We start from the raw sequence: 27,486 nt of genomic DNA, 5'->3' as shown, positions 1-27,486 counted from the left end.
GTAAAAATGCAAGACGTTGTTTCTTTCTCCTCCTCTGGTGATCTGAGTTTCTCCACTCACTTCTTACTCTGCTTTATTTCCCCAGCTGCCCCCCGCTGCCCCCCACCCCCACCTCAAAACTCCACCTTCCCTCTCTGCCCCATCCCTACTTTAACCCGACCGGAACTTGCCAGATTGCGATTTTCTGGTCTCCGACCTCACAGTTCTCTCTTGGCCGTGGTCCAGTTTACAATTATGCTCTGCCCTCTAACTGTGCTTCATCGAATCATAGAATCATAGAATGGTTACAGCACGGAATGAGACCATCGAGCCCATGCCGACTCTCAGCTAGTCCTTCTCCCCTGCCCTTTCCCTGCAGCCCTGAAAAAAAAAATCCTTCAGACACTTATACAACTTTTTGAAAGATAACATTGAGTCTGCCTCCACTACCCTTTCAGGCAGTGTATTCCAGATCCCAACCACTCGCTGTGTAAAAAAAAGTTTTTTTCTGACGTCGCCTATGGTTCTTTTGCCAATCACCCTTCTGCCCAGACCCTTCATGATTGTGAACATCTCTATCAAATCTGCTCTCAATTTTCTCTGTTCCAAGAAGAACAACCTCAGCTTCTCCAATCTATCAACATAACTGCAGCCCCTCATTCCTAGAATCATTCTCCTAAATCTTTTCTGCACCTTCTCTAAGGCCTTCACATCCTTCCTAAAGTGCGATGCCCAGAGTTGGACACAGTACTCCAGTTGGGGCCGAACCAGTGTTTTATAAAGGTTTATCATATAATTTCAACACACTTTTGTACTCTATGTCTCTATTTATGAACCCCAGCATCCCATAAGCCTTTTTAACTTCTTTCCCAACCTGCCCTGCCACCTTCAACGATTTATGAACATATACCCCCAGGTCTCCTTCACCCTCCTTTACAATTATACCCTTTAGCTTATATTGCCTCTCCTCGTTCTTTCTGCCATGTGCATCACTTCACACTTTTCTGCGTTAAATTTAATCTGCCACGTGTCTGCCCATTTCACCAGCCTGTCTATATTTTCCTAGTATTTATCATTATCCTCCTCACTGTTCACTATACTTCCAAGTTTTGTGTCATCTGAAAGTTTTGAAAGTGTGCCCTATACACCCGCGTGCAAGTCATTAATATATATCAAGAAAAGCAGTGGTCCTAGTGCCGACCCCTGGGGAACACCATTGTGTACCTTCCTCCAGTCTGAAAAACAACCGTTCACCACTACTCTCTGTTTCCTGTCACTCGGCCAATTCCATATCCAGGCTGCCATTGCTCCTCTTATTCCATGGGCTTCAATTGTGCTGGCAAGTCTATTATGTAACACTTTGTCGAACACCTTTTGGAAATCCATGTACACTACGTCAACCGCATTACCCTCATCGACCCTCTGTGTTATCTCATCAAAAAACTCGATCAAGTTGATTAAACATGATTTGTCTTTCCTTAATTAATCCACACCAATCCAAGTGTCTGTTAATTTTGTCCCTGATTACTTTTCTAAAAGTATCCCCACCACCGAAGTTAAACTAACTGGCCTGTAGTTGCTGGGTTTATCTTTACACCCTTTTTTGAACAATGGTGTAACATTTGCAATTCTCCAGTCCTCTGGTACCACCCCAGTATCTATAGAGGATTGGAATATTATGGCACGTAACTCCACTATGTCTTCCTCAATTCCCTCAGCATGCTCGGATGCATCCCATCTGCTCCTAGTGATTTATCTACTATAAGTACAGCCAGGCTTTTTAATAACTCTTCTTTATCAATTTTTATCCTATCAAATGTCTCCACTACCTCATTCTTCACTATGTCTATTGCAGCATCCTCTTCCTTGGAGAAGACAGACAGATGCAAAGTACTCATTTAGTACCTCAGCCATACCCTCTGCCTCCATGCATAGATTGACTTCTTAGTCCCTAATCCCCACCCCCATCCTCGTATTCCCCTTTTACTATTTAAATGCCTATAGAAGACTTTGGATTACCTTTTATGTTGGCTGCCATTCTATCCCATATCCTTTCTTTTTCCCCTATTATTTTCTTTTTCACTTCTCTTCTGACCTTTCTATATATAACTTGATTCTCAGATGTATTTGCAACCTGACATCTGTCATTTACACTGTTTTTATGCTTCATCATATTCTCTATCTGTTTCGTCATTCAAGGAGCTCTGACTTTAGTTGCCTGACCTTTCCCCCTTGTGGGAATGTACCTCGAATGTACCTGAACGATTTCCTCTTTAAAAGCAGCCCATTGTTCCACTACAGTTTTGCCTGCCAATCTTTGATTCCAGTTTTACCCGGGCCAGATCCTTTCTCATCGCACTGAAATTGGCCTTCCTCCTGTTAAATATTTTTACTCTAGATTGGTTCTATGGTTAATCTAAACTTATGATGCTATGACCACTGTTCCTTATATGTTCACCTACTGACACTTGCTCTACTTGACCTTCCTCATTCCCCAGAACCAGATCCAGCAATGCCTCCTCCCTCATCAGGCCGGAAGTGTACTGATCAAGAAAGTTCTCCTGAACACACTTCAGAAGTTCTTCCCCTTCTCTGCCCTTTATATTATTACAATTGCAGTCTATATTAGGATACTTGAAGGCTCCCATTTATACTACTCTATAGTTCTTGCACATCTCTGTAATTTCTCTGCAAATTTGCTCCTCCATATCTTTCCCACTATTTGATGGTCTATAGAATACACCTATTTGGTGGTCTATAGAATACACCCATAACTTCACCTGATAACTACACTGGTTTTGAGTCCCTGTCTGAAGTGTTAGGGGAATTTGGTAAATAAAATCTTTGATAAGATTTTTTCGGTATATAGCCGATCTCATGAATAACCTGCAACAATAGCCCTGAAATTGCAGTCTTTCCAGGTGTGTACAATGTGCGTACGTGCCCGAAGAGGTGCCGCAAGTTCCGGGTTTAGGCGCACGAAGCGATTAATTTGCGATCTATTAAAAAAATTTTTGACAGATTGCACACCTCCTTAGGAGAAGGGCATTCGTGGGAGGAGATTTGGGCTATTTGCACAAATCCTGCCCAGCAAATGCCCTTAAAACTCTTATGCCTGGTAAAAACAGACATAAGGCTTGCTTTTACCAGTGTGAGTTTTAAAAGATAGAAAAATTAAATTTTAGCACTAAATTTTATATTAAAACCCTGTCCATGAAGGTAAGTTTATTTCTAACATGATAAATTTCAAATACATTTTTTTTCTAAAACATTTCATTTCATTCAATTTCAATTCATTTTAAATATGTGAGGTGTTTTATTTTACTTACGTTTTGTGTTTCTGTGTTTTTGGGGGTATTCTCATTGATAGTAATGGGAGGTCCGTAGCAGCAGAACTCACCATTATTACCAATGAGAATACTCCATGTTCATTGGTGGTCCAGGCCCACATGATCCCAGGCTGCACATACGCTCCTGGGATATGTAGGCCTCTGCACTGGGCTGTGCATCTAGGCCTCAGAGCTGAAGTGTTCATTCCTCCCAAAGCATCAGTACTTTCGTTAAAAATAAACTTTGGTTGGAGGCGTCAGCCCGCGGGAAGCCACTGACTGCAATTTCTGGCCCAATGAGCTTGATATCGTGTTGTTTGCAAGTCTACGTTTAACGGTCAAACCAGCACATTCTGGGGTTCTGTGCTTTGTCGATGTCACGCTTGCTCTGTCAGCCTGCCACTGACCTGCCTATGTATCTCAGATGGGCCTCAGGTGGTTCCTGTGGATTTTTCCCACGCACTAAGGGTCAGGTTTAACTGCACTTTAGAGCAAAAGGACTGTATTAGTTCGAGTAGAAACAATGAATATTGACAGGCTGCGGCTGAGGGGATCGCTTTCAATCAAAGGCCTATCAGGTATGGGAGTGTGGTGGTTATGTTACTGGACCAGTAATCCAGTGGTCTGGACTAATTGATCCAGAGACATGAGTTCAAATCCCACCATACAACTAGGGTATTTAAATTCAATTAAGTAAATCTGCAAGAAAAAGCTCATGTCAGTAATGATGATTATATGGTGCCAGATTGTCCTTTAGGGAACAAAATCTGCTGTCCTTACCAGCTCTGGCCTATATATGACTTCAGAGTTGACTCTGAACTGCCTGCTGAAATGGTGGCTCACCACTACCTTCTCAAGGGCAATAAATGCTGGCCTTGCTAGTGACACCCGTATCCCATGAACAAATAAAAAAATGTCTGCATTAATGCATAGATTTTATTATTTATGTATCTAATTGAAATACACCTTGCTGTTGTTTAAAATATGATAAAACCCTCTATAAATGTAAATCACTTTGTTGCAGCCTTTTTTGGTTAAGTTTCAAAGTTAAGTTTACCAGCAGATCTTTTGCCATTTGAAGTGGTTTTAAGCGTGCATTACTGCAAGCATGGCAAGGTAACTCAGGAGACAACCCAGCACACTCAAACCCTGGAGGTCCGACACCTCTCCAGGACATTCCACCCCGTCCATTCAACTGTTTGTATTCTCAAGGAGTGTAGTATAAATTCAGCCCAATAACAGGTTAGAATCATAGAATCATAGGGGCCGATTTTCAGCACCTCACTGCCTGCTGCCGCCGACATTCCTCCTGAAGATCCACCCAGTGCCACTTTCAGGGTGGCCTGGAGTGGGCGGGAGGGGAGAGCCACTGGGAACCGCCCACTGACGTCAGCGGACGGCCGAGTGGTGCAACTGAGTTCCCGCCCGCCGAGTTCCCAGATTCCTGTGGGCGGGAGTCAGCGGCAGAATGAGGGGGGATCGCTGGCTGCAGGCTGTTCTGTCCCCGACAGTGAGTATGAACAACCTGAAAAAAAGGTACGTGAACATTTTAATACTTTTTTTCAAAAGCAAATTACTTGCATGGGGTCCCCTGAAGGTCTTAGGATACTTAAATACATTTTTTGCTGTTGTTTGTTTTCAGGTCTTCGACCCTCTGTGGGCCCGACTCCATCCTCGGCGGCACTTGGGCGGCAAGCACCTCTGCCACCGAGAATGCGACCTCCTGCCTGCTGCTGCGCAGGGGGCGGCGTATGCCCTCCATTTGCCACCCACTGACCTTCGAGGGACTTTCTTCCTGAATATCCCACCGAAAATACTGTCTGGTACCTCGACGGCCATCGGCAGCACTTTGGGGGGCACTTGGGCGGGTGGAGGCCTTGCTGAAAATCGACCCCATAGAATGGTTACAGCACCGACAGAGGTCATTCAGCATGTTGAGCCTGTGCCGGTTCCCTGCAAGAGCACTTCAGCTAGTCCCACTCCCCCGCCCATTCTCTGCAGCCCTGCAAAAAAAATTCCTTACGGTACTTATCCAATTCCCTTTTGAAAGTTATGATTGAATCTGCCTCCACCACCCTTTCAGGCATTACATTCCAGATCCTAACCACTCGCTGTGTAAAAAAGGTTTTCCTCATATCGCCATTGGTTCTTCTGCCAATCACCTTGAATCTGTGTCCTCTGGTTACCGACCTTTCTGCCAATAGGAAGAGTTTCTCTCTACCTACTTTGTCATGATTTTGAATACCTTTATGAAGTCTCCTCTCAACCAGCATGGACTGGTTGGGCTGAACAGTCTCCAGGCCAAGACCACCCCAACCTCTGTCGCCAAGCTACAGTACGCGGACGACGCCTGCGTCTACGCACATACAGAGGCTGAACTCAAGGATATAGTAGACGTATTTACTGAGGCGTAGGAAAACATGGACCTTACACTAAACATCCGTAAGACAAAGGTCTTCCATCAGCCTGTCCTCACTGCACAGCACTGCCCCCCCAGTCATCAAGATCCACGGCATGGCCCTGGACACCATGGACCATTTTCCATTCCCCGGGAGCCTCCTATCAAAAAGAGCAGGTATCGATGACGAGATCCAACACCACCTGCAGTGCAGCTTCCAGCCGCCTGAGGAAAAGAGTGTATGAAGACCTGGCCCTCAAAACTGCCACCAAGCCCATGGTCTGCAGGGCTGTAGTAACACCTGCCCTCCTGTATGGCTTAGAAGCATGGACCATGTACAGCAGACACCTCAAGTTGCTGGAGAAATATCACCAATGATGTCTCCGCAAGATCCTACAAATCCCCTGGGAGGACAAGTGCACCAACATTAGCGTCCTCGTCCAGTCTAACATCCCCAACATTGAAGCACTGACCACACTCAATCAGCTCTGCTGGGCAGGCCACATAGTTCGCATGCCAGACACGAGACTCCCAAAGCAAGCGCTTTACTCAAAACTCCTTCACGGCATACAAGCCAAAGGTGGGCAACAGAAATGCTACAAGGACACTCTCAAAGCCTCCCTGATAAAGTGCAACATCCCCACTGACACCTAGGAGTCCCTGGCCCAAAACCACCCTAAGTGGAAGAAGTGCATCTCAGAGGATGCTGAGTACCTCGAGTCTCATCGCCGAGAGCATGCAGAAATAAAGTGCAGGCAGCGGAAGGAGCGTGCATCAAACCAGTCCCACCCACCCCTTCCATCAACGACTATCTGTCCCACCTGTGACAGAGTCTATGGCTCTCGTATTGTACTGTTCAGCCACCAAAGAACTCACTTCAGGAGTGGAAGCAAGTCTTCCTCGATTCCGAGGGACTGCCTATGATGATGATGATGATAATGATGAACCTGTGTAAATCTTCTCTGCTCGAAGGAGAACAACCCCAGCTTCTCCAGTCTATTCATGTAACTGAAATCCCTCATCCCTGGAATCATTCTTGCAAATCTTTTCTGCATCCTCTGTAAGTCCTTCACATCCTTTTGAAAGTGCAGTGCCCAGAATTGGTCACAATACTCCGGTTGAGGTCCAACCAGTGTTTTATAAAGATTCATCATAACTTCTTTGCTTTTGTACTCTATGCCTCCATTTATGAAGCCCAGGATACTGTATGATTTTTTAACTGATTTCTCAACCTGCCCTGCCACCGTCAATGATTTGTGTACATATAGCGCCAGGTCTCTCTGTTCATGAGCCCACATTAGGATTGTACCCTTTAGTTTATATTGCCTCTCCTCATTCTTCCTACCCAAATGTACCACTTCACAATTTTCTGCATTAAATTTCATCTGCCATATGTCCGCCCATTCCATCAACCTGTCTATGTCCTCTTGAAGACTATCACTATTCCCCTCACTGTTCACTATACTCCAAGTTTTGTGTCATCTGCAAATTTTAAAATTGTGCCCTGCACTCCCAAGTCTAAGTCGTTAATATTTATCGAGAAAAGCAGTGGTCCCAGTACCGACCCCTGGGGAACACCACTGTGTACCTTCCTCCAGTCTGAAAAACAACCGTTCACCACTACGCGGAGTGCAGCAGCATAGAGTGGTATTCATGAGTTTGGTAAGTGGGTAAGTTTAGGCACGTGGGGGTAGCAGGTGCTGTTTTGTCTTGTTTTTCCTACCAGTGCTGACACTAGAGCAGCTGATAAGGAATGCGAGAGTAGGGGACAGAGGCCCAGAGACCAGCCCAACCAGCTGCAGACAAAGATAGAAGGGTGTGAAATTGAGAGGTGACGTCACAGCCAAGCTGGTAAGTGGTTGGCTGTTCGACTGGTAAGTATAACTCTCTTTTAGACTGACTTTAGATTGGTTTAATTGGCAGCGAACTACTAAGTAGCTGTTTGGTGTTAAGTAAATTTTAGTAAGTAAATTAATTTAAGGGATAAGTCATGGCAGGAGAGCTCGGAGCCATGTCATGCTCCTCCTGTGCTATGTGGGAAATCAGGGACTAATATGTGTGCGGGAAGTGTGTCCAGTTTCAGCTCCTGACAGACCGCATGACGGCACTGGAGCTGCGGATGGACTCACTCTGGAGCATGCGCGATGCTGAGAATGTTGTGGACAGCACATTTAGTGTGTTGGTCACACCGAAGGTAAGGTTTAGGACAGATAGTGAATGGGTGACCAAGAAACAAAGCAAGAACAGGAAAGTAGTGCAGGAGTCCCCTACGGTCATCTCCCTCCAAAACAGATATACCGTTTTGGATACTGTTGGGGGAGATGACTTACCAGGGGAAGGCACCAGCAGCCAGGTTCATGGCACCATGGGTGGCTCTGCTGCACAAAAGGGCGGGAAAAAGAGTGGGAGAGCTATAGTGATAGGGGACTCTATTGTAAGTGGAATAGATAGAAGTTTCTGCGGCTGCAACTGAGACTCCAGGATGGTATGCTGCCTCCCTGGTGCAAAGGTCAAGGATGTGTCGGAGCGGCTGCAGAGCATTCTGGAGAGGGAGAGTGAACAGCCAGTTGTCATGGTACATGTAGGTACCAACGATATAGGTAAGAAGTGGGAAGAGGTCCTACAAGCTGAATTTAGGGAGCTAGGAGTTAAATTAAAAAGTGGGACCTCAAAGGTAGTAATCTCTGGATTGCAACCAGTGCCACGTGCTAATCAGAGTAGAGGGAGCAGGATAGTTAGAATAAATACATGGCTTGAGCAGTGGTGCAAGAGGGAGGGTTTCAAATTCCTGGGACATTGGAACCAGTACTGAGGGAAGGGGGACCTGTACAAAAGAGACGGTTTGCACTTAGGCAGGACTGGAACTGATGTCCTGGGGGTAACATTTGCTAATGCAGTTCGGGAGTGTTTAAACTAATATGGCAGGGGAATGGGAACCTATGCAGCGAGACAGAGCGACGTAATATGGAGTCAGAAACAGATGGTATAAAGGTAAAAAGCAATAGTGGAAGGCCGAGTAAACAAAGACAAGAAACAGAAAGGGCCACACTACATCATAGTTCTAAAAGGACAAAGGGTGTTAAAAAAAACAAGCCTGAAGGCTTTGTGTCTTAATGCAAGGCGTATCCATAATAAGGTGGATGAAGTAACTGTGCAAATCGATGTAAACAGATATGATGTGATTGGAATTACAGAGATGTGGTTCCTGGATGATCAGGGCTGGGAACTCAACAGCCAAGGGTATTCAACATTCAGGTAGGATAGAATAAAAGGAAAAGGAGGTGGGGTAGCTTTGCTGCTGAAAGAGGAGATTAATGCAATAGTTAGGAAGGACATTAGCTTGGATGATGTGGAATCTATATGGGTAGAGCTGCAGAACACCAAAGGGCAAAAAACGTTAGTGGGAGTTGTGTACAGACCTCCAAACAGTAGTAGTGATGTTGGGGAGGGCATCAAACAGGAAATACGGTTTGCATGCAATAAAGGTACAGCAGTTATCATGGGTGACTTTAATATGCATATAGATTGGGCTAACCAAACTGGAAGCAATATGGTGGAGGAGGATTTCCTGGAGTGCATAAGGGATGGTTTTCTAGGCCAATATGTCGAGGAACCAACTAGGGGGGAGGCCATCTTAGACTGGGTGTTGTGTAATGAGAGAGGATTAATTAGTAGACTCGTTGTGCGAGGCCCCTTGGGGAAGAGTGACCATAATATGGTGGAATTCTACATTGGATGGAGAATGAAACAGTTAATTCAGAGACCATGGTCCAGAACTTAAAGAAGGGTAACTTTGAAGGTATGAGGCATGAATTGGCTTGGATAGATTGGCAAATGATACTTAAGGGATTGACAGTGGATGGCCAATGGCAGACATTTAGAGATCGCATGGATGAACTACAACAATTGTACATCCCTTACTGGCGTAAAAATAAAAAAGGGAAGGGGGCTCAACCGTGCTATCAAGGGAAATCTGGAATAGTATTAAAGCCAAGGAAGTGGCATACAAATTGGCCAATAACAGCAGCAAACCCGGGGACTGGGAGAAATTTAGAACTCAGCAGAGGAGGACAAAGGGTTTGATTAGGGCAGGGAAAATAGAGTACGAGAGGAATCTTGCAGGAAACATTAAGACGGACTGCAAAAGCTTCTATAGATATGTAAAGAGAAAAAGGTTAGTAAAGACAAATGTAGGTCCCCTGCAGTTAGAATCAAGGGAAGTCATAACAGGGAACAAAGAAATGGCAGACCAATTGAACAAGTACTTTGGTTCGGTATTCACTAAGGAGGACACAAAAACCTTCCGGATACAAAAGGGGTCAGAGGGTCTAGTAAGAAGGAGGAACTGAGGGAAATCCTTATTATTAGTCAGGAAATTGTTTTGAGGAAATTGATGAGATTGAAGGCCGATAAAACCCCAGGGCCTGATGGACTGCATCCCAGAGTACTTAAGGAGGTGGCCTTGGAAATAGCGGATGCATCGACAGTCATTTTCCAACATTCCATAGACTCTGGATCAGTTCCTATGGAGTGGAGGGAAGCCAATGTAACCCTACTTTTTAAAAAAGGAGGGAGAGAGAAAACAGGGAATTATAGACCGGTCAGCCTGACATCGGTAGTAGGTAAAATGATGGAATCAATTATTAAGTATGTCATAGCAGCGCATTTGGAAAGAGGTGACATGATAGGTCCAAGTCAGCATGGATTTGTGAAAGGGAAATCATGCTTGACAAATCTTCTGGAATTTTTTGAGGATGTTTCCAGTAGAGTGGACAAGGGAGAACCGGTTGATGTGGTGTATTTGGACTTTCAGAAGGCTTTCGACAAGGTCCCACACAAGAGATTAATGTGCAGAATTAAGGCACATGGGATTGGGGGAAGTGTGCTGACGTGGATTGAGAAGCCAACAGGAAGCAAAGAGTAGGAGTAAATGGGTACTTTTCAGAATGGCAGGTAGTGACTAGTGGGGTACCATTGTACATTAATGATTTACACGAGGGGATTAAATGTAGTATCTTCAAATTTGCGGATGACACTAAGTTGGGTGGCAGTGTGAGCTGCGAGGAGGATGCTATGAGGCTGCAGAGTGACTTGGATAGGTTGGGTGAGTGGGCAAATGCATGGCAGATGAAATATAATGTGGATAAATGTGAGGTTATCCACTTTGGTGGTAAAAACAGAGAGACAGACTATTATCTGAAGGGTGACAGATTAGGAAAACGGGAGGTGCAACGAGACCTGGCTGTCATGGTACATCAGTCATTGAAGGTTGCCATGCAGGTACAGCAGGCGGTTAAGAAAGCAAATGGCATGTTGGCCTTCATAGCGAGAGGATTTGAGTAAACATAGAAACATAGAAAATAGGTGCAGGAGTAGGCCATTCGGCCCTTCTAGCCTGCACCGCCATTCAATGAGTTCATGGCTGAACATTCAACTTCAGTACCCCATTCCTGCTTTCTCGCCATACCCCTTGATCCCCCTAGCAGTAAGGACCTCATCTAACTCCTTTTTGAATATATTTAGTGAATTGGCCTCAACAACTTTCTGTGGTAGAGAATTCCACAGGTTCACCACTCTCTGGGTGAAGAAGTTCCTCCGCATCTCGGTCCTAAATGGCTTACCCCTTATCCTTAGACTGTGACCCCTGGTTCTGGACTTCCCCAACATTGGGAACATTCTTCCTGCATCTAACCTGTCTAACCCCGTCAGAATTTTATATGTTTCTATGAGGTCCCCTCTCATTCTTCTGAACTCCAGTGAATACAAGCCCAGTTGATCCAGTCTTTCTTGATAGGTCAGTCCCGCCATCCCGGGAATCAGTCTGGTGAACCTTCGCTGCACTCCCTCAATAGCAAGAATGTCCTTCCTCAGGTTAGGAGACCACAACTGTACACAATACTCCAGGTGTGGCCTCACCAATGCCCTGTACAACTGTAGCAACACCTCCCTGCCCCTGTACTCAAATCCCCTTGCTATGAAGGCCAACATGCCATTTGCTTTCTTAACCGCCTGCTGCACCTGCATGCCAACCTTCAATGACTGATGTACCATGACACCCAGGTCTCTTTGCACCTCCCCTTTTCCTAATCTGTCACCATTCAGATAATAGTCTGTCTCTCTGTTTTTACCACCAAAGTGGATAACCTCACATTTATCCACATTATACTTCATCTGCCATGCATTTGCCCACTCACCTAACCTATCCAAGTCGCTCTGCAGCCTCACAGCATCCTCCTCGCAGCTCACACTGCCACCCAACTTAGTGTCATCCGCAAATTTGGAGATACTACATTTAATCCCCTCATCTAAATCATTAATGTACAGTGTAAACAGCTGGGGCCCCAGCACAGAACCTTGCGGTACCCCACTAGTCACTGCCTGCCATTCTGAAAAGTACCCATTTACTCCTACTCTTTGCTTCCTGTCTGACAACCAGTTCTCAATCCATGTCAGTACACTACCCCCAATCCCATGTGCTCTAACTTTGCACATCAATCTCTTGTGTGGGACCTTGTCGAACGCCTTCTGAAAGTCCAAATATACCACATCAACTGGTTCTCCCTTATCCACTCTACTGGAAACATCCTCAAAAAATTCCAGAAGATTTGTCAAGCATGATTTCCCTTTCACAAATCCATGCTGACTTGGACCTATCATGTCACCTCTTTCCAAATGCACTGCTATGACATCCTTAATAATTGATTCCATCATTTTACCCACTACCGATGTCAGGCTGACCGGTTTATAATTCCCTGTTTTCTCTCTCCCTCCTTTTTTAAAAAGTGGGGTTACATTGGCTACCCTCCACTCCATAGGAACTGATCCAGAGTCAATGGAATGTTGGAAAATGACTGTCAACGCATCCACTATTCCCAAGGCCACCTCCTTAAGTACTCTGGGATGCAGTCCATCAGGCCCTGGGGATTTATCGGCCTTCAATCCCATCAATTTCCCCAACACAATTTCCCGGCTAATAAGGATTTCCCTCAGTTCCTCCTCCTTACTAGACCCCCCGACCCCTTTTATAACCGGAAGGTTGTTCGTGTCCTCCTTCGTGAATACCGAACCAAAGTACTTGTTCAATTGGTCCGCCATTTCTTTGTTCCCCGTTATGACTTCCCCTGATTCTGACTGCAGGGGACCTACATTTGTCTTTACTAACCTTTTTCTCTTTACATATCTATAGAAACTTTTGCAATCCGTCTTAATGTTCCCTGCAAGCTTCTTCTCATACTCCATTTTCCCTGCCCTAATCAAACCCTTTGTCCTCCTCTGCTGAGTTCTAAATTTCTCCCAGTCCCCAGGTTCGCTGCTATTTCTGGCCAATTTGTATGCCACTTCCTTGGCTTTAATACTATCCCTGATTTCCCTTGATAGCCACGGTTGAGCCACCTTCCCTTTTTTATTTCTATGCCAGACAGGAATGTACAATTGTTGTAGTTCATCCATGCGGTCTCTAAATGTCTGCCATTGCCCATCCACAGTCAACCCCTTAAGTATCATTCGCCAATCCATCTCAGCCAATTCACGCCTCATACCTTCAAAGTTAGCCTTCTTTAAGTTCTGGACCATGGTCTCTGAATTAACTGTTTCATTCTCCATCCTAATGCAGAATTCCACCATATTATGGTCACTCTTCCCCAAGGGGCCTCGCACAACGAGATTGCTAATTAATCCTTTCTCATTACATAACACCCAGTCTAAGATGGCCTCCCCCTAGTTGGTTCCTCGACATATTGGTCTAAAAAACCATCCCTTATGCACTCCAGAAAATCCTCCTCCACCGTATTGCTTCCAGTTTGGTTAGCCCAATCTATGTGCATATTAAAGTCACCCATTATAACTGCTGCACCTTTATTGCACGCACCCCTAATTTCCTGTTTGATGCCCTCCCCAACATCACTACTACTGTTTGGAGGTCTGTACACAACTCCCACTAACGTTTTTTGCCCTTTGGTGCTCTGCAGCTCTACCCCAGGGGCAGGGAGGTGTTACTACAGTTGTGCAGGGCCTTGGTGAGGCCACACCTGGAGTATTGTGTACAGTTTTGGTCTCCTAACTTGAGGAAGGACATTCTTGCTATTGAGGGAGTGCAGCAAAGGTTCACCAGACTGATTCCCGGGATGGCGGGACTGACATATCAAGAAAGACTGGATCAACTGGGCTTGTATTCACTGGAATTCAGAAGAATGAGAGGGGATCTCATAGAAACGTTTAAAATTCTGATGGTTTTAGACAGGTTAGATGCAGGAAGAATGTTCCCAATGTTGGGGGAAGTCCAGAGCCAGGGGTCACAGTCTAAGGATAAAGGGTAAGCCATTTAGGACCGAGATGAGGAGAAACTTCTTCACCCAGAGAGTGATGAACCTGTGGAATTCTCTACCACAGAAAGTTGTTGAGGCCAATTCACTAAATATATTCAAAAAGGAGTTAGAGATAGTCCTTACTACTAGGGAGATCAAGGGGTATGCCGAGAAAGCAGGAATGGGGTACTGAAGTTGCATGTTCAGCCATGAACTCATTGAATGGCGGTGCAGGCTCGAAGGGCCGAATGGCCTACTCCTGCACCTATTTTCTATGTTTCTATGTTATTCTCTGTTTCCTGTCACTTGGCCAATTTACAGTTGCAGAGAGGATTTCCCTTACGTTCATATAGCCTCCTGGGACCGTTTGCAAAGGTGAGAGATGGAAACCCAGGGTGAAATATGAAAGGAATTCAGGACAAGACCAAAGGCAGGGTGGAAGTAATAGCTTTACCGGAAGCTTTGGAAAACTAGAAGTAAGGGAAACTGCTCTTGTAATAGAATTCCAGGGACCAGGGCAGCATTGACTGAAAGCTCGGCTCCCAATTGTAGGATGGATGAACCTGAACAAGTGTGAGAGGAATGGTGAGTGTTGGCTAGAGAAGCAATTCCCAGGAAGGGTGCAAGGAGATCCTCCATGGATTTGCGACCAAGCAGGGAGTCGATTGATTCGTGGGCGGGAAACCAGTGTGGCGTGGCAAGAACGGGGCGATGGCGGGGTGGGGATGGGGTAGGGGGCGGGGAGGTGCAGGACTTTGTCCGAAGAGGACTCGGGTTTCAGTGTATTCATGACATTCAACAACAACAATTTGTATTTATATAGCGCCTTTAACCTAGTGAAACGTCCCAAGGCGCTGCACAGGAGCAATATGCGATAACAATTTGACACCTCACTGCATAAGTAGAAATTAGCGCAGGTGACCTAAAGCTTGAAGGTGGAAGGAAAGGTATTGAGGTGGAGAGGTTTAGGTCGGGAGTTCGAGAGCTTGGGGCCTAGGCAACAGAAGGCACAGCCACCAATGGTGGAGCGATCACAATCAGAAATGCTGAGGGCAGAATTAGAGGAGCGCAGACATCTCGGAGGGTTGAGGGGCTGAAGGAGATTAGAGAGATAGGGATCGTGTGGCACATGTGAATGGGCAGTTCATTCATCAATCATGCATATTTCCCTTCCCATCGCATTAAATAATATGAATTAAGCTGATTGATTAAACTGAAATCTGAGCAGCAACAAATTTGGGATTGGGTTAGAGTGCATTGTGATTGACAACTTCAGTTCCTGGAGTGTTGCTCAGAATTTCCCAACTGTTGCTAATACAAAGGGAGGTGACCGCTGCCATATGAATTCAGTGCACTGAATCAAAAAACCTGACAGAACAGCACCAAGAAATGATCAGTCAGAGATTTCCTGCTTAAACCCGGGCTCAGTAAATCAGCTCTGCCGAAGCGCCGTCTGCCCTCTACCTAAAAGATCCCCTGGCACTATTTCGAAGTGGAGCGGGCCAATTCTCCCCGGTAGCCTGGCCAATAGTTATCCCTCAACTAACGTCACTAAAATATCTCTGCTGTTAGTGGGATCTTGAATTACATATTTTCTGTGTACATTACAACAGCTTCGGGCAATGAGCAGATATAATTTGAGACTTTATTGCAATACAGGTCCACTTTATAGTTTTCAGCAGGGCGTCATTTCCGGTTAGTTACAGTAAAATAATAATTGTATAGTACTGACAGAGGAACACGGGGTGAAAGTATTACAGAAATCCCTAAAGTGAATAGAAGGCGACCCATAAGTGTGAATGAAATTCAAATCCACACATAGTGCTCAGTATAATTTAACAGTATATAGCATATGTTCCTAAACAAAGATGGAATAAGTAAGTGAGGATAAGAGAAAGAGTGAGTGTCCCTCCACCACCCGGAGCTCGGGTCGCCCAACATTCCAGTGCTGGGAGTTACTGCGCTTGTTTCCCACGTGTCTCAGACAACTGGACTTGCCCATGTGTTGGGTTTCAGTGAGCAGTGAATGAGTTCATTGGTCTGAGCACAACAACAACCTGAGGGACCAGGAGGTGCGCAGCTATTGAAGGATTATCCCTTTCCCCAATCTGGCGGATCTGCATCAGATGGGAAGCGGTTCCCTATCAGTAACCAGCGACAAACTACACATTACAGACTGTCCAAGCAAGTCTATGTTGATTTTAAACTTCGCCCGATTCCGCTGCAAACTGTTCCACTTAGTGCAATTGTCAAGAAATGTTATTAATGTGTTTACTTTGAAACTTTTGCCCGCTCTGTAAATAACTCGCAACACAAACTATTCTCATAATGAACGAGCAGAGTGAGACAGATGTTCGCCACTTTGTCCTCCTGTACTCGGTCGCAATTGGGGTGGGGGCGTGGGGAGTGGGGGCTTCTCTCTGTTTCCCACAACCTTACACCAGACCCGCTGGCCCGGGATTACTGACTCATTCCAGCTCTCCAGATGGTCTTCTGAGTCTCGGCCCCAACAGTAAGTCAAACTGTGGATAATTCCTCATTCAGAGAGAAACACATTGGCTATTGTCCCTCTGACACCAGCGATTGGCTGTTGAGTGTGGGAAACGCTGAGAAACGCGGACTCACGCTTCTCCCTGTCGATTCAGAGCTATAAATACAGGAGACTTTGGACAGAGCCGCAGCAGATAGGGCTTTCGGGCACTTGTTCAAAGCTCCACTGCGGAGCTTCCAGAGAGTGGCTGTAAGAATATCCATGACTCTTGAAGATATTTCTTCTGAAATAGAATCCCACTCAAACAAAAACAAAGGGTGAGTAAGATTATATTTAAAAATGTTGGATTAACATTGGCTGTATAATATGAATAATATATTAACCGACTGGTGTTTTGGTGAGTTACTAAAATATTGGTTTGTGATTTTCAGTCGGAAACACCGATAGAGAAGGTGCAGAGATCAGCTGGGACCCGAAACACCGTGTCCTGGACAGAGACTCAGGGACATCCACTGATTGAAGTTTTCAGATAGCGCCGTGCTGGGATGATAGGTGATTACCTGAAACCTCCCAATCAGCAGCAAGTCCCCGGTAAGGCGCCCAGTCCCTTGCACACAACAATTGTGAAGACTGCCGTTGAAACCAGTTTCTTGTTCCCACATCAGAATATTTCTGACCCGTGCTTTTCTTGTATTTCAGCTGAATTCCCAGATGACTCCGCTTCGCGATTACCTGGAGAATACTGGAAGGCGGCCTAAACCATGGGCCTTTTGTCAGCTCCACGCACCATGAACGATCTGAGAAAACAACCCCACCAGACACGTTCACAGAGCTCAAAATCCAGAAGTCAGATCGGACCCAACAGACGCAGCAACGTCAGTGCAGCAACAACCCGGGGGATGCTGGTGGAGCTGATACATTTGGGACATTTGCAAGAACGGAGGAGCTGATAGTTGCACAATACACAACACTAGAGCTGTATCCTGGTGTCAAACAGTATTCCAGAATGGAAGCAGAGTCATTAATACCTTCTCATTGAAGGAAACGGATAGTTTTCCCGTGTAGTGTCATAAAATATGACCCGTGTTCTACAATATTTGTAGAGTGTCTCAGCACTGCACGTATATATTCACAGTGAACATAGACAGTCGTTGGAGTGGCAGCAGGTAGCTGTGTCAGTTTGGCCGAGTTGGTAGTATCCTCACCTCTGAACGTCTGGCCATGAACTCAAATCTGAATTGAGCACATAATCTAGGCTGAGACGGAATGCTGCATTGTTGGAGGCCCTATTTCGGTGTTGTAACTTCTACGAAGCTATATGTGTTGGGGAAATCTCTCCATATTGATGCTGTTGCTGTGTGTCAGAGATTGAAAGTGATTGTCTTGATAAGTAGTTTGTATTTTCGGTAGGAAGGTAATCAGTTAATCGAGCATTGTATATTGGAATGTGATAACAGACTGAGCCAGTACAACAGATGTTTTTGATAAACTGAAATATATTAATAATCAGTTTATAAATTGCTAATTGGAACTTTGCTTCTGCTCACCATTTTTGTGAATGGGCCTAAACGTTGTAGTTCTAAGTAACGGCGTTGTGATCACGTCTCGGTGATATCGAATGGGTTAGCAGCAGCCCCTTAATGATTATAGTCACATATCTTCATATTGAAGGAGCTGGGTAGTTTTTTAAAGGGATATTCAGATCTTTTCCTGTGTATTGTCATAAAATATGACCCGTGTTCTACAATATTTGTAGATTTTTTCAGCACTGCAGTTGTATATTCACAGTGAATATAGACAGTTGGAGAGACAGCAGGTAGTTGTGTCAGCTTGGCTGAGATGGTAGTATTCTCACCTCTGAACCCAAGGGTCATGAACTCACGTCCTATTATAAACGTCAGCTCATAATCTAGGCTGACACTTCAGAGGAGCAGCGAGCAAATGTTCCGTTGTTGGAGGTGCTTGCTTTTTGCCCGTGATCGAAAAAAGCCAGTACGGGCACGATGGACCGAACGGACTGTTTCGGCCTTGTAACTTCTACGAAGATATATATGTAGGAACATCTCTGTATATTGACGCTGTTGATGTGTCAGAGATTGAACGTGATTGTCTTGATAAGAACAGTTTGTTATTTTTGGTAGAAAAGGGTTTCCAGTAAACTGAGCAGTGATAACAGACAGAGCCAGTACAACAGATATGTTGTCTTGATGAACAAAAATATCTTAATGATCAGTTTTATAAATTGATTATTGGTGTTTCGCTTCTGCCTAGTATTTGTGAACGATTCCTAAAGGCAGTAGATCTCTAACCGTCTGACCCGCTGAGATTTCCAGCATTTTCTGTCTTTATTCGCTGTAACAGTGTTGTGGTCACATGGCTGTGACATTGACAGGGTTAGCGGCAACTGGTTGATGATTACAGTCACATATCTTCATATTGAAGGGGATGGGTAGTTCGTTAAAGGGACATTCAGATCTTGTCTGTGTGATGTTATAACATGTGACCTGTGTTCTACAATATTTGTAGAGTTTCTGGACAATATATTTGTATATTCACAGTGAATATGTACATTATTTGGAATAGTGGCAAATAGTTGTGTAGGAGATTTCTCTCCATATCGGTCCCTGTTAAAGTGTGTCAGGGATGGAAAGTGATTTGTCTTCTTGTTGAAGATGGTTTGTATATTTCTGTGAAAGATTTAACTATTGCATGACTCACTGAGTGCTCCGTGTTTTCCGTAACACATTATACAAAATTAATGAATGGCGGCCATTCTCGTATAACTATCCAAATAAAAATGAAGAAATGCTTTGCGACACTTGTTCCAAATTACTCTGCAGATGATGATCTCCTGCCCCGCCCAACGGCAGGGATGGAAATGACCTTCTTGTTGAAGAGGGTTGGTATGTTTTTGTAAATGGATAAAATTGTAAAATAGGAAAAATGTGTGACCTCTAAAATTTTGGACCACATTCAACAACCTGTACGATAACCATGGAAAATATTACTGCCTTCCTGATGTCACCGTACAGTGGCGCTGAAGGAGTTAACAGAATGTATTTTGGACCACACTGCGAATCAGCCCTGATGGCGAGCGGTGCTGCGATGTAACTCAGAATAGATGTAAAACTCAGAACATGCACGCGTGCTGTTGTAAAGTACACTCGCAGTTAATATATGTGTGATATTGTTTCTTTGCAAACTTCTAATAAAATATTTTAAACTCCATCACAATTTGCATTAGTCTTGTATTAGTTTACTTCACATTCTCTTTGTGTTTCATTTATACACAACCCACACGAGTGCCTCCCTTGGTTAAAGGTACATCTGTAGAGGATTAGATCGCACCGGAGACCATTGGCTGGATCTAATTGTCGGCTAACGGGTCACTACTACAACAACAACAATAGCAAATTGAATTTATATAGCACCTTTAACGTAGTGAAATGTCCCAAGGCACTTCACATGAGTATTATGAGATTTAAAAAATTGACACCAAGCCGCATAAATAGATATTAACGCAGGTGACCAGAAGCTTGGTCAAAGAAGTAGGTTTTAAGAAGCGTCTTGAAGGAGGACAGAGAGGTAAAGAAGCTGAGAGGTTTAGGGAGGGAATTCCAGAGCTCCTGCCTATGACGACCTTCCCTTTTGTTCTTTCCTCCTCCCGCCCCCCCCCACTTCCCCCACGCCCCCACCCCCACCTTTCCCTGCCTCTTGTACTTGCTTATAACCTGTGACATCTCCAACTTTTAACAGTTCTGATTGAAGGTCATCGACCTGAAACGTTAACTCTGGTCCTCTCTCCATAGATGCTGTCTGACTTGCTGAGTATTTCCAGCATTTTATATTTCAATTTTAGATTTGCAGCACCCGCAGTAGTTCGCTTTTGGTTGAGATGGATGTGTACCTCTGTTGAAAAGAGAAGACAGCGGAGATAAGAAAGACATGTTTAAAATTTTGGAAGGTTTGGGCAAATCGGATCCAAGGAAGCTTTTCTGCCGTGTACAGAATTTAAGCGCATGATGTCATATTTACAAATTAAAAACAAATATACATTTAGGAAATGCAGGAGGAACTTGAAAAGGATGATTATGATGCAATACACATTACCGGCAGGGTTGGGGGAACAAGAAACCGTAATGGGTTTCAAGAAGAATTGAGACAGGTTCTTATCAAAACAAATGGGATTCGGGGCTATTAGAAACACTTCACGGGAGTAATGTAGATAGCCCGGCTGTTATTTCCTTGTGAAACACCTCAATTCTTGCTGGGAGACAAACCCTGTCCAAATATCGTTTGAGGAAATAACGAGAAGATAAGATTGTCCAAATAATAAAGTGTCAGATAGTCTCCTGTTCGCGGATTCTGATTTGATTTAATGAGCCCTGGTGTAAGGTCTGGCTGACCCGCACTGAGACAACTGAGGTCAGATTGTGAGCTCCATCTACATGGCGTTTGCGCGGCACCGCCGGTTTGTGAACCTGCTGGTATTAATATCAGATGGGGAGCTGAGCAACATCACCTTCAGTCCTTGGAGGGAAGGTGACAATCACTTTGTGCCGTGAAACAAACATTTGGTTGAGATTCAAGTCCAGAGCCGCCCCATAATAAATTGCAGAAATACATTTCAAATAAATGAAGTGGAAACGGTGTAACTGACAGCTAGTTCATTCGTAAATTGGAATCTCTAACCTTTTGTTGCAAATAGAATTTCAGATTAACTTTGACACACATTACTTGTCCCCTCTTTTGTAGCATTCTCTCCGGTCCCTATGATTTCAATAGTATCTGTACAATTTATTATTTTCCCGAGGACTGAGTCTGTTTTCCAGGCGTTTTTAATCTTTGACCTGTTTTGTGTTAATGGCACGTGGGAAATTGTCGCTAACAATCACCCCATTCCAAGAAAGGAAATCTGTCAATGAATTAGTTTTCTTTCCTCACAGGTGCTGTTTTATTACAGCTAAGCCTGATTGTATTATTACTCAACATTCATACATGAGCACTTTCCAAGAATGGTTAATGGATTGCGATCAGGAGCCGTTTTTTCAGCTCCCAAGTTTAGGGACATTGACATCAATTGCAGCCCCGAACTGCTGACTTTGCCTGTGACCAACTAACTCAGCAGTGACCAACTGATAGAGCCTGAAACCGTTGGGTGTGCATGGTTCAGAATTACTATGCAGTGCATTTACTACTGAGATTTTTAATGCTAGTAAACAGTGATAGGACAGTCTGCTCTTTAGACAAGGCATGGAAGTTAGTAGCTATTTTGAACTGTAGTGCAATAATACAGTGAGTCTTGGATGGAATTTCACCCCACGATCCTGCCCAAACTTGGGTAGGGTAGCTGCAGAAAATGACGGAGAATGTAGGTGCTCAGGCCTATAGCTACCTCAACACCCAAACTATATTTTCCTCCACTGGCTCACACCAGGGCTGCTGCAGGACTCTCCTCCCGTCCGAGCATATCAATGGCAGTAAGTGGGCAAAACCTAGATCAAATTTTCCTCCCATATGTCTGTATTACAGCTGCTTCCTGGGACCATCATGGGGAAGGTGCTGGTAGGCACCATCGGAGCAGGCCAGGGAGCAGAATGAGCAGCGTGGCGGCCTGCCCCAGCAATCTGCGCGGCACCCGGCCTGCGTGCACCATCAGAGTAGGCCAGGAAGCGGAAGGTGCAGCGTGGCGGCATGCCACTCCAGGGATCAGCATGCACTGGAGCAGGAGAGTGACGGCAGCGAAGACGGCGACTGGATTGGACGTCACCAAGATCCAGGTCGCCTATTGGAGTGTGGGCAGGTACAGTAGGAGCAGCGAGGTCGGAGTGCAGGAGCGGCAAGTGATCGTGGAGCGATGTGATCGGGCCCAGGAGAGGCGTGAGTTGGGGGCCCAGTAGAGGCGTGGGCCCAGGGGCAGCACGGGCTAGCCCACACTGCGATATGAGTGCGCACTAGGTCCGTGCAGCAGAGCAGATCTCCAGTCGTCTTGGTTAATCCTTGCCACTGGATCAAGAACTACATCTGTCGAGCCGCTGTGGTAGCTGGTGTGCAACGCCCACCACACGTTAAAAAAATCCACGCACAGGCATCTTCCACCCTTCAAGATTTCGTTCGGGACCTGGAATATTAGGTCCTTCATTGAAACACCTGTGAACTTTTTGGCGTGGAAGCAAGTCATCCTCGATTCGAGGGACTGCCTATGATGATGACCACCCGCACTTTATCTGAAATAATCAGTAACTCAAGATCGAAGCTGACAGATTGGAGAAGTAACATTTGTGTAGATATATTCTGTGCGTGCAGTTTCATTCTATGTGTGAACTAATTGGTTCATTCTGAAATTGTCGCTTTACCAAGAAATTTGATCCAAACAAAGTGAATTAATAACTGCAGACCTAATGGCACTTTGCTTTCAATCTGCTCAAAGTGCCTATTACACATTCGCTGCAGGAGATGCTGGGATTATCCTGGTGAGGGAAATTAATACGGCTGACAAACTCTGTCTTTGGTGAATTGATTTACTCGATACCTCCAACCAAGAGAGCTGGGAAATATGAACCCCGATCATAAAAACTGGCAACACTGAGCGGAGCAAAGAAACCAATAATCAATGGGACAATAAAAAGACTCACTCAATCACTCAATCAATCCTTAACGAATCCACGAGCGCCTATACTCACTCATTGGAGTTTAGAAGAATGAGAGGTGATCGTATTGACATGTATAAGATTATGAGGGGGCTTGACAGGGTAGGTGCACAAAGGATGTTTCCTTTCGTGGGGGAATCTAGAAATCAGGGGCATAATTTCAGAATAAGGGGTTGTCCATTTAAAATGGAAATGAGGAAGAATTTTTTCTCAGAGTCGTGAATCTTTGGAATTCTGTACTCCAGAGAGCTGTGGAGGCTGGTTCATTGAATATATTTAAGGTGGAGATAGACAAATTTTTGAACGATAGGGGAGTCAAGGGTTATGGGGAGCGTGCAGGGAGGTGGAGTTGAGGCCAGGATCAGATCAGTGATTTTATTGAATGGCGGAGCAGGCCCGAGGGGCCAAATGGCCTACTCCTGCTCCTATTTCTTATGTTCTTATTGTTGTAATTCTCCCTGACAAAATGTTATTTCCAATGTTAATATAATTAATTTATTAACACTCAGAATAACAAAGCAGGAGCTTAAACTACTCGATGATTGTTTTTCCTCTCACTTGCACGGTCACTGTCGGGAAAGTAATACTGTTGGGTTAATGTAAACATTAAATTGACTCCTGTCACCTAACTCCGAGCAGGCGGGAGTTCATAGATACGTCACCTGGACGGGTTTGAAGAAATCAGAATACTTCATTTCGATAAACTATTTAATATTTAATAATTTGGTGATTTTGCAATCCGAAACTATTGCTGATACTGACCTGGAACACATTACTGTAATTATTACTTCATGGTGGTATGCAAAGCTGGTGAATACTCACATAGTGAGCTGTTAGATCCAGCCAATGCTCTCCAGTATGATCTAATCCCCTACAGATGTACCTTTACCCAAGGGAAGTACTGGTGTGGTTTGTGTATAAATGAAACACAAATAGAATGAGAAGTAAACTAATAGAAGACTAATGCAAATGGTGATGGAGCTTAAAATATTTTATTCGAATTTTGCAAAGAAACAATATCACACATATATGTTACCTGCGAGTGTACTTTCTAACAGCACGCGTGCATTTGATTAACTTGATTCGCAGTGTAGTCAAAAATAACTTTTGTTAATCCGTTCAGCACCACTGCACGGCGATCTCAGGAAGGCAGTAATATTCGTCTTACAGTACATTCATAGAATGTTGAGTGTGGACAAAAACGCTAGAGGTCACACAATAGTCTTCCTAATTTGCAATTTGTAACCTTTTACAAAAAAACAACCATCTTCAGAAGAAGGCCCACAAATTCCATTCCTGACATGGGATGGGGCAGGACAGTATCCTGTATAGAGTAGTTTAGAACAAGTGTCCTAAAGCATGTCTTTACATGAGAATGACCTGCATTAAATTATTTCATACAGTGTGTATTACAAAAAGCACGCGGTACTCATGGAGTTCTTTAGTTAAACCTTTCACAGAAAAACATAAACCATCTTCAAGAAGAAGACAAATCACATCAGAACCCTGACAGGCTTCCGCAAGAATCAATATGGAGAGATTTCTCCTGCACTGTTGTTTGCCGATATTCTACTATATTTAATCACTGAATATATCCAGATTTATTATGGATAAATTCTACAAATATTGTAGATCACAGGTCACATATTTTGACATTACACAGGTGAGGATGTAAATATCCCGTTTTCAAACGACCCATCTCCTTCAATATGAAGGCATGTGACTGTAATGATCAAGGAGGTTCTGACCCTTTCAATATCAATGCGACCTGATCATGGCGCGGTTACAGAGAACTGCAGCTTTTAGGATCCTCTGACGAAAATACTGGTCAGAAGCGAAACACGAATAATCATGTTATAAAACTGATTGTTAAGATATTTCAGTTGATCACAAAGATCTGTTGTCCTCGGTCTGTCCGTTATCAGGTTACGCAATATAATGCTCAGTTTACTGGATAAACTTTTCTACCAATAATACAAACTGTACCTAACAAGGCAAATCACTTTCCATCTCTGTCACACAACAACAGCATCAATATGGAGAGATTTATCCTACACAAATCCTTTCGCAGAAGTTAAAACAACGAAACAGGCCGCTCAGCCCATCCTGCCCGTGTTGGCGTTCAGCCTCCACGCGATTCAATAAAAGCGGGGAACGACAATGCAGCATTCATTCCCTCAGTGCTGCACTCAAGTGTCAGCCTAGGTTATGTGCTCAGGTCCATAATGGGACTTGAGTTCATGACCCTTGAATTTAGAGGTGAGAATACTACCAACTGAACCAAGCTGACACCGCTACCTGCTGTCTCTCCAACTGTCTATATTCACTGTGAATATACATCTGCAGTGCTGAGACACTCTACAAATATTGTAGAACACGGGTCACATTTTATGGCATTCTATAGGCAAGGATCTGAATATGCCTTTAACAAACTACCCAGCTCCTTCAATATGAAGATATGTGACTATAATCATTAAGGGATTGCTGCTAACCCATTCGATATCACAGAGACGTGATCACAACGCCGTTACTTAGAACTACAACGTTTAGGCCCATTCACAAAAATGGTGAGCAGAAGCAAAGTTCCAATTAGCAATTTATAAAACTGATTATTAATATATTTCTGTTTATCAAAAACATCTGTTGTACTGGCTCTATCTGATATCACATTCCAATATACAATGCTCGATTAACTAATTAACTTCCTACCGAAAATAAAAACTACTTATCAAGACAATCACTTTCAATCTCTGACACACAGCAACAGCATCAATATGGAGAGATTTCCCCAACACTTATAGCTTCGTAGAAGTTACAACGCCGAAATAGGGCTCTAACAATGCAGCATTCCGTCTCAGCCTAGATTATGTGCTCAATTCAGATTTGAGTTCATGACCAGACGTTCAGAGGTGAGGATACTACCAACTCGGCCAAACTGACACAGCTACCTGCTGCCACTCCAACTACTGTCTATTTTCACTGTGAATATATACGTGCAGTGCTGAGAAACTCTACAAATATTGTAGAACACGGGTCACATTTTATGACATTACACTAGAAAACTGTCCTTCTCCTTCAATGAGAAGGTATTAATGACTCTGCTTCCATTCTGGAATACTGTTTGACACCAGGATACAGCTCTAGTGTTGTGTATTGTGCAACTATCAGCTCCTCCGTTCTTGCAAATGTCCCAAATGTATCAGCTCCACCAGCATCCCCCGGGTTGTTGCTGCACTGACGTTGCTGCGTCTGTTGGGTCCGGTCTGACTTCTGGATTTTGAGCTCTGTGAACGTGTCTGGTGGGTTTGTTTTCTCAGATCGTTCATGGTGCATGGAACGGACAAAAGGCCCATGGTTTAGGCCGCCTTCCAGTATTCTCCAGGTAATCGCGAAGCGGAGTATTCAGCTTAAATACAAGAAAAGTACGGGTCAGAAATATTCTGATTTGGGAACAAGAAACTTGTTTCAACGGCAGTCTTCACAATTGTTGTGTGCAAGGGACTGGGCGCCTTACCGGGGACTTGCTGCTGATTGGGAGGTTTCAGGTAATCGCCTATCATCCCAGCACGGCGCTATCTGAAAACTTCAATCAGTGGATATCCCTGAGTCTCTGTCCAGTACACGGTGCTTCAGGTCCCAGCTGATCTCTGCACCTTCTCTATCGGTGTTTCCGCCGACTGAAAATCACAAACCAATATTTTAGTAACTCACCAAAACACCAGTCAGTTAATGGATTATTCATATTATACAGCCAATGTTAATCCAACATTTTTAAATATAATCTTACTCACCCTTTGTTGTTGTTTGAGTGGGATTCTATTTCAGAAGAAATATCTTCAAGAGTCATGGATATTCTTACAGCCACTCCCTGGACGCTCCGCAGTGGAGCTTTGAACAAGTGCCCGACAGGGCCTATCTGCTGCGGCTCTAACCAAAGTCTCCTGTATTTATAGTTCCGAATGGACAGGGAGAAGCGTGAGTCCGCGTTTCTCAGCGTTTCCCACACTCAACAGCCAATCGCTGCTGCCAGAGGGACAATGGCCAATGTGTTTCTCTCTGAATGAGGAATTATCCACAGTTTGACTTACTGTTGGGGCCGAGACTCAGAAGACCATCTGGAGAGCTAGAATGAGTCAGTAATCCCGGGCCAGCGGGTCTGGTGTAAGGTTGTGGGAAACAGAGAGAAGCTCCCGCTCCCCACGCCCCCACCCTCCCCACGCCCCCACCCCAATTGCCACCGACTACACGAGAACAAAGTGGCGAACATCTGTCTCACTCTGCTCGTTCGCTAGTTTGAGAATAGTTTGTGTTGCGAGTTATTTACAGAGCGGGAAAA

At 44.5% G+C, this 27,486-nt stretch overlaps 2 long non-coding RNA genes across 2 annotated transcripts; one reads left to right on the top strand and one right to left on the bottom strand.

Annotated features, from left to right (window-relative positions):
• Positions 1-16,702: 16,702 nt before the first annotated feature.
• LOC139268229 (uncharacterized) lies at positions 16,703-19,722 on the top strand. Its single transcript, XR_011593992.1, has 3 exons — positions 16,703-16,817; positions 16,932-17,091; positions 17,200-19,722. It is a non-coding gene; the product is annotated as an uncharacterized lncRNA (long non-coding RNA).
• Positions 19,723-24,131: 4,409 nt separating this feature from the next.
• On the bottom strand, positions 24,132-27,045 carry LOC139268228 (uncharacterized). Its single transcript, XR_011593991.1, has 3 exons — positions 26,942-27,045; positions 26,665-26,827; positions 24,132-26,556 (listed from the first exon to the last, which is right to left on the bottom strand). It is a non-coding gene; the product is annotated as an uncharacterized lncRNA (long non-coding RNA).
• Between the last annotated feature and the right edge of the window lie 441 nt (positions 27,046-27,486).

This window comes from Pristiophorus japonicus, chromosome 8 (genome assembly GCF_044704955.1).
Source record: "Pristiophorus japonicus isolate sPriJap1 chromosome 8, sPriJap1.hap1, whole genome shotgun sequence".
Taxonomy (NCBI): Eukaryota; Metazoa; Chordata; class Chondrichthyes; family Pristiophoridae; genus Pristiophorus; species Pristiophorus japonicus.
Note: the sequence above shows the minus strand (reverse complement) of the source record. Positions and strands in the feature narration are given on the sequence as shown.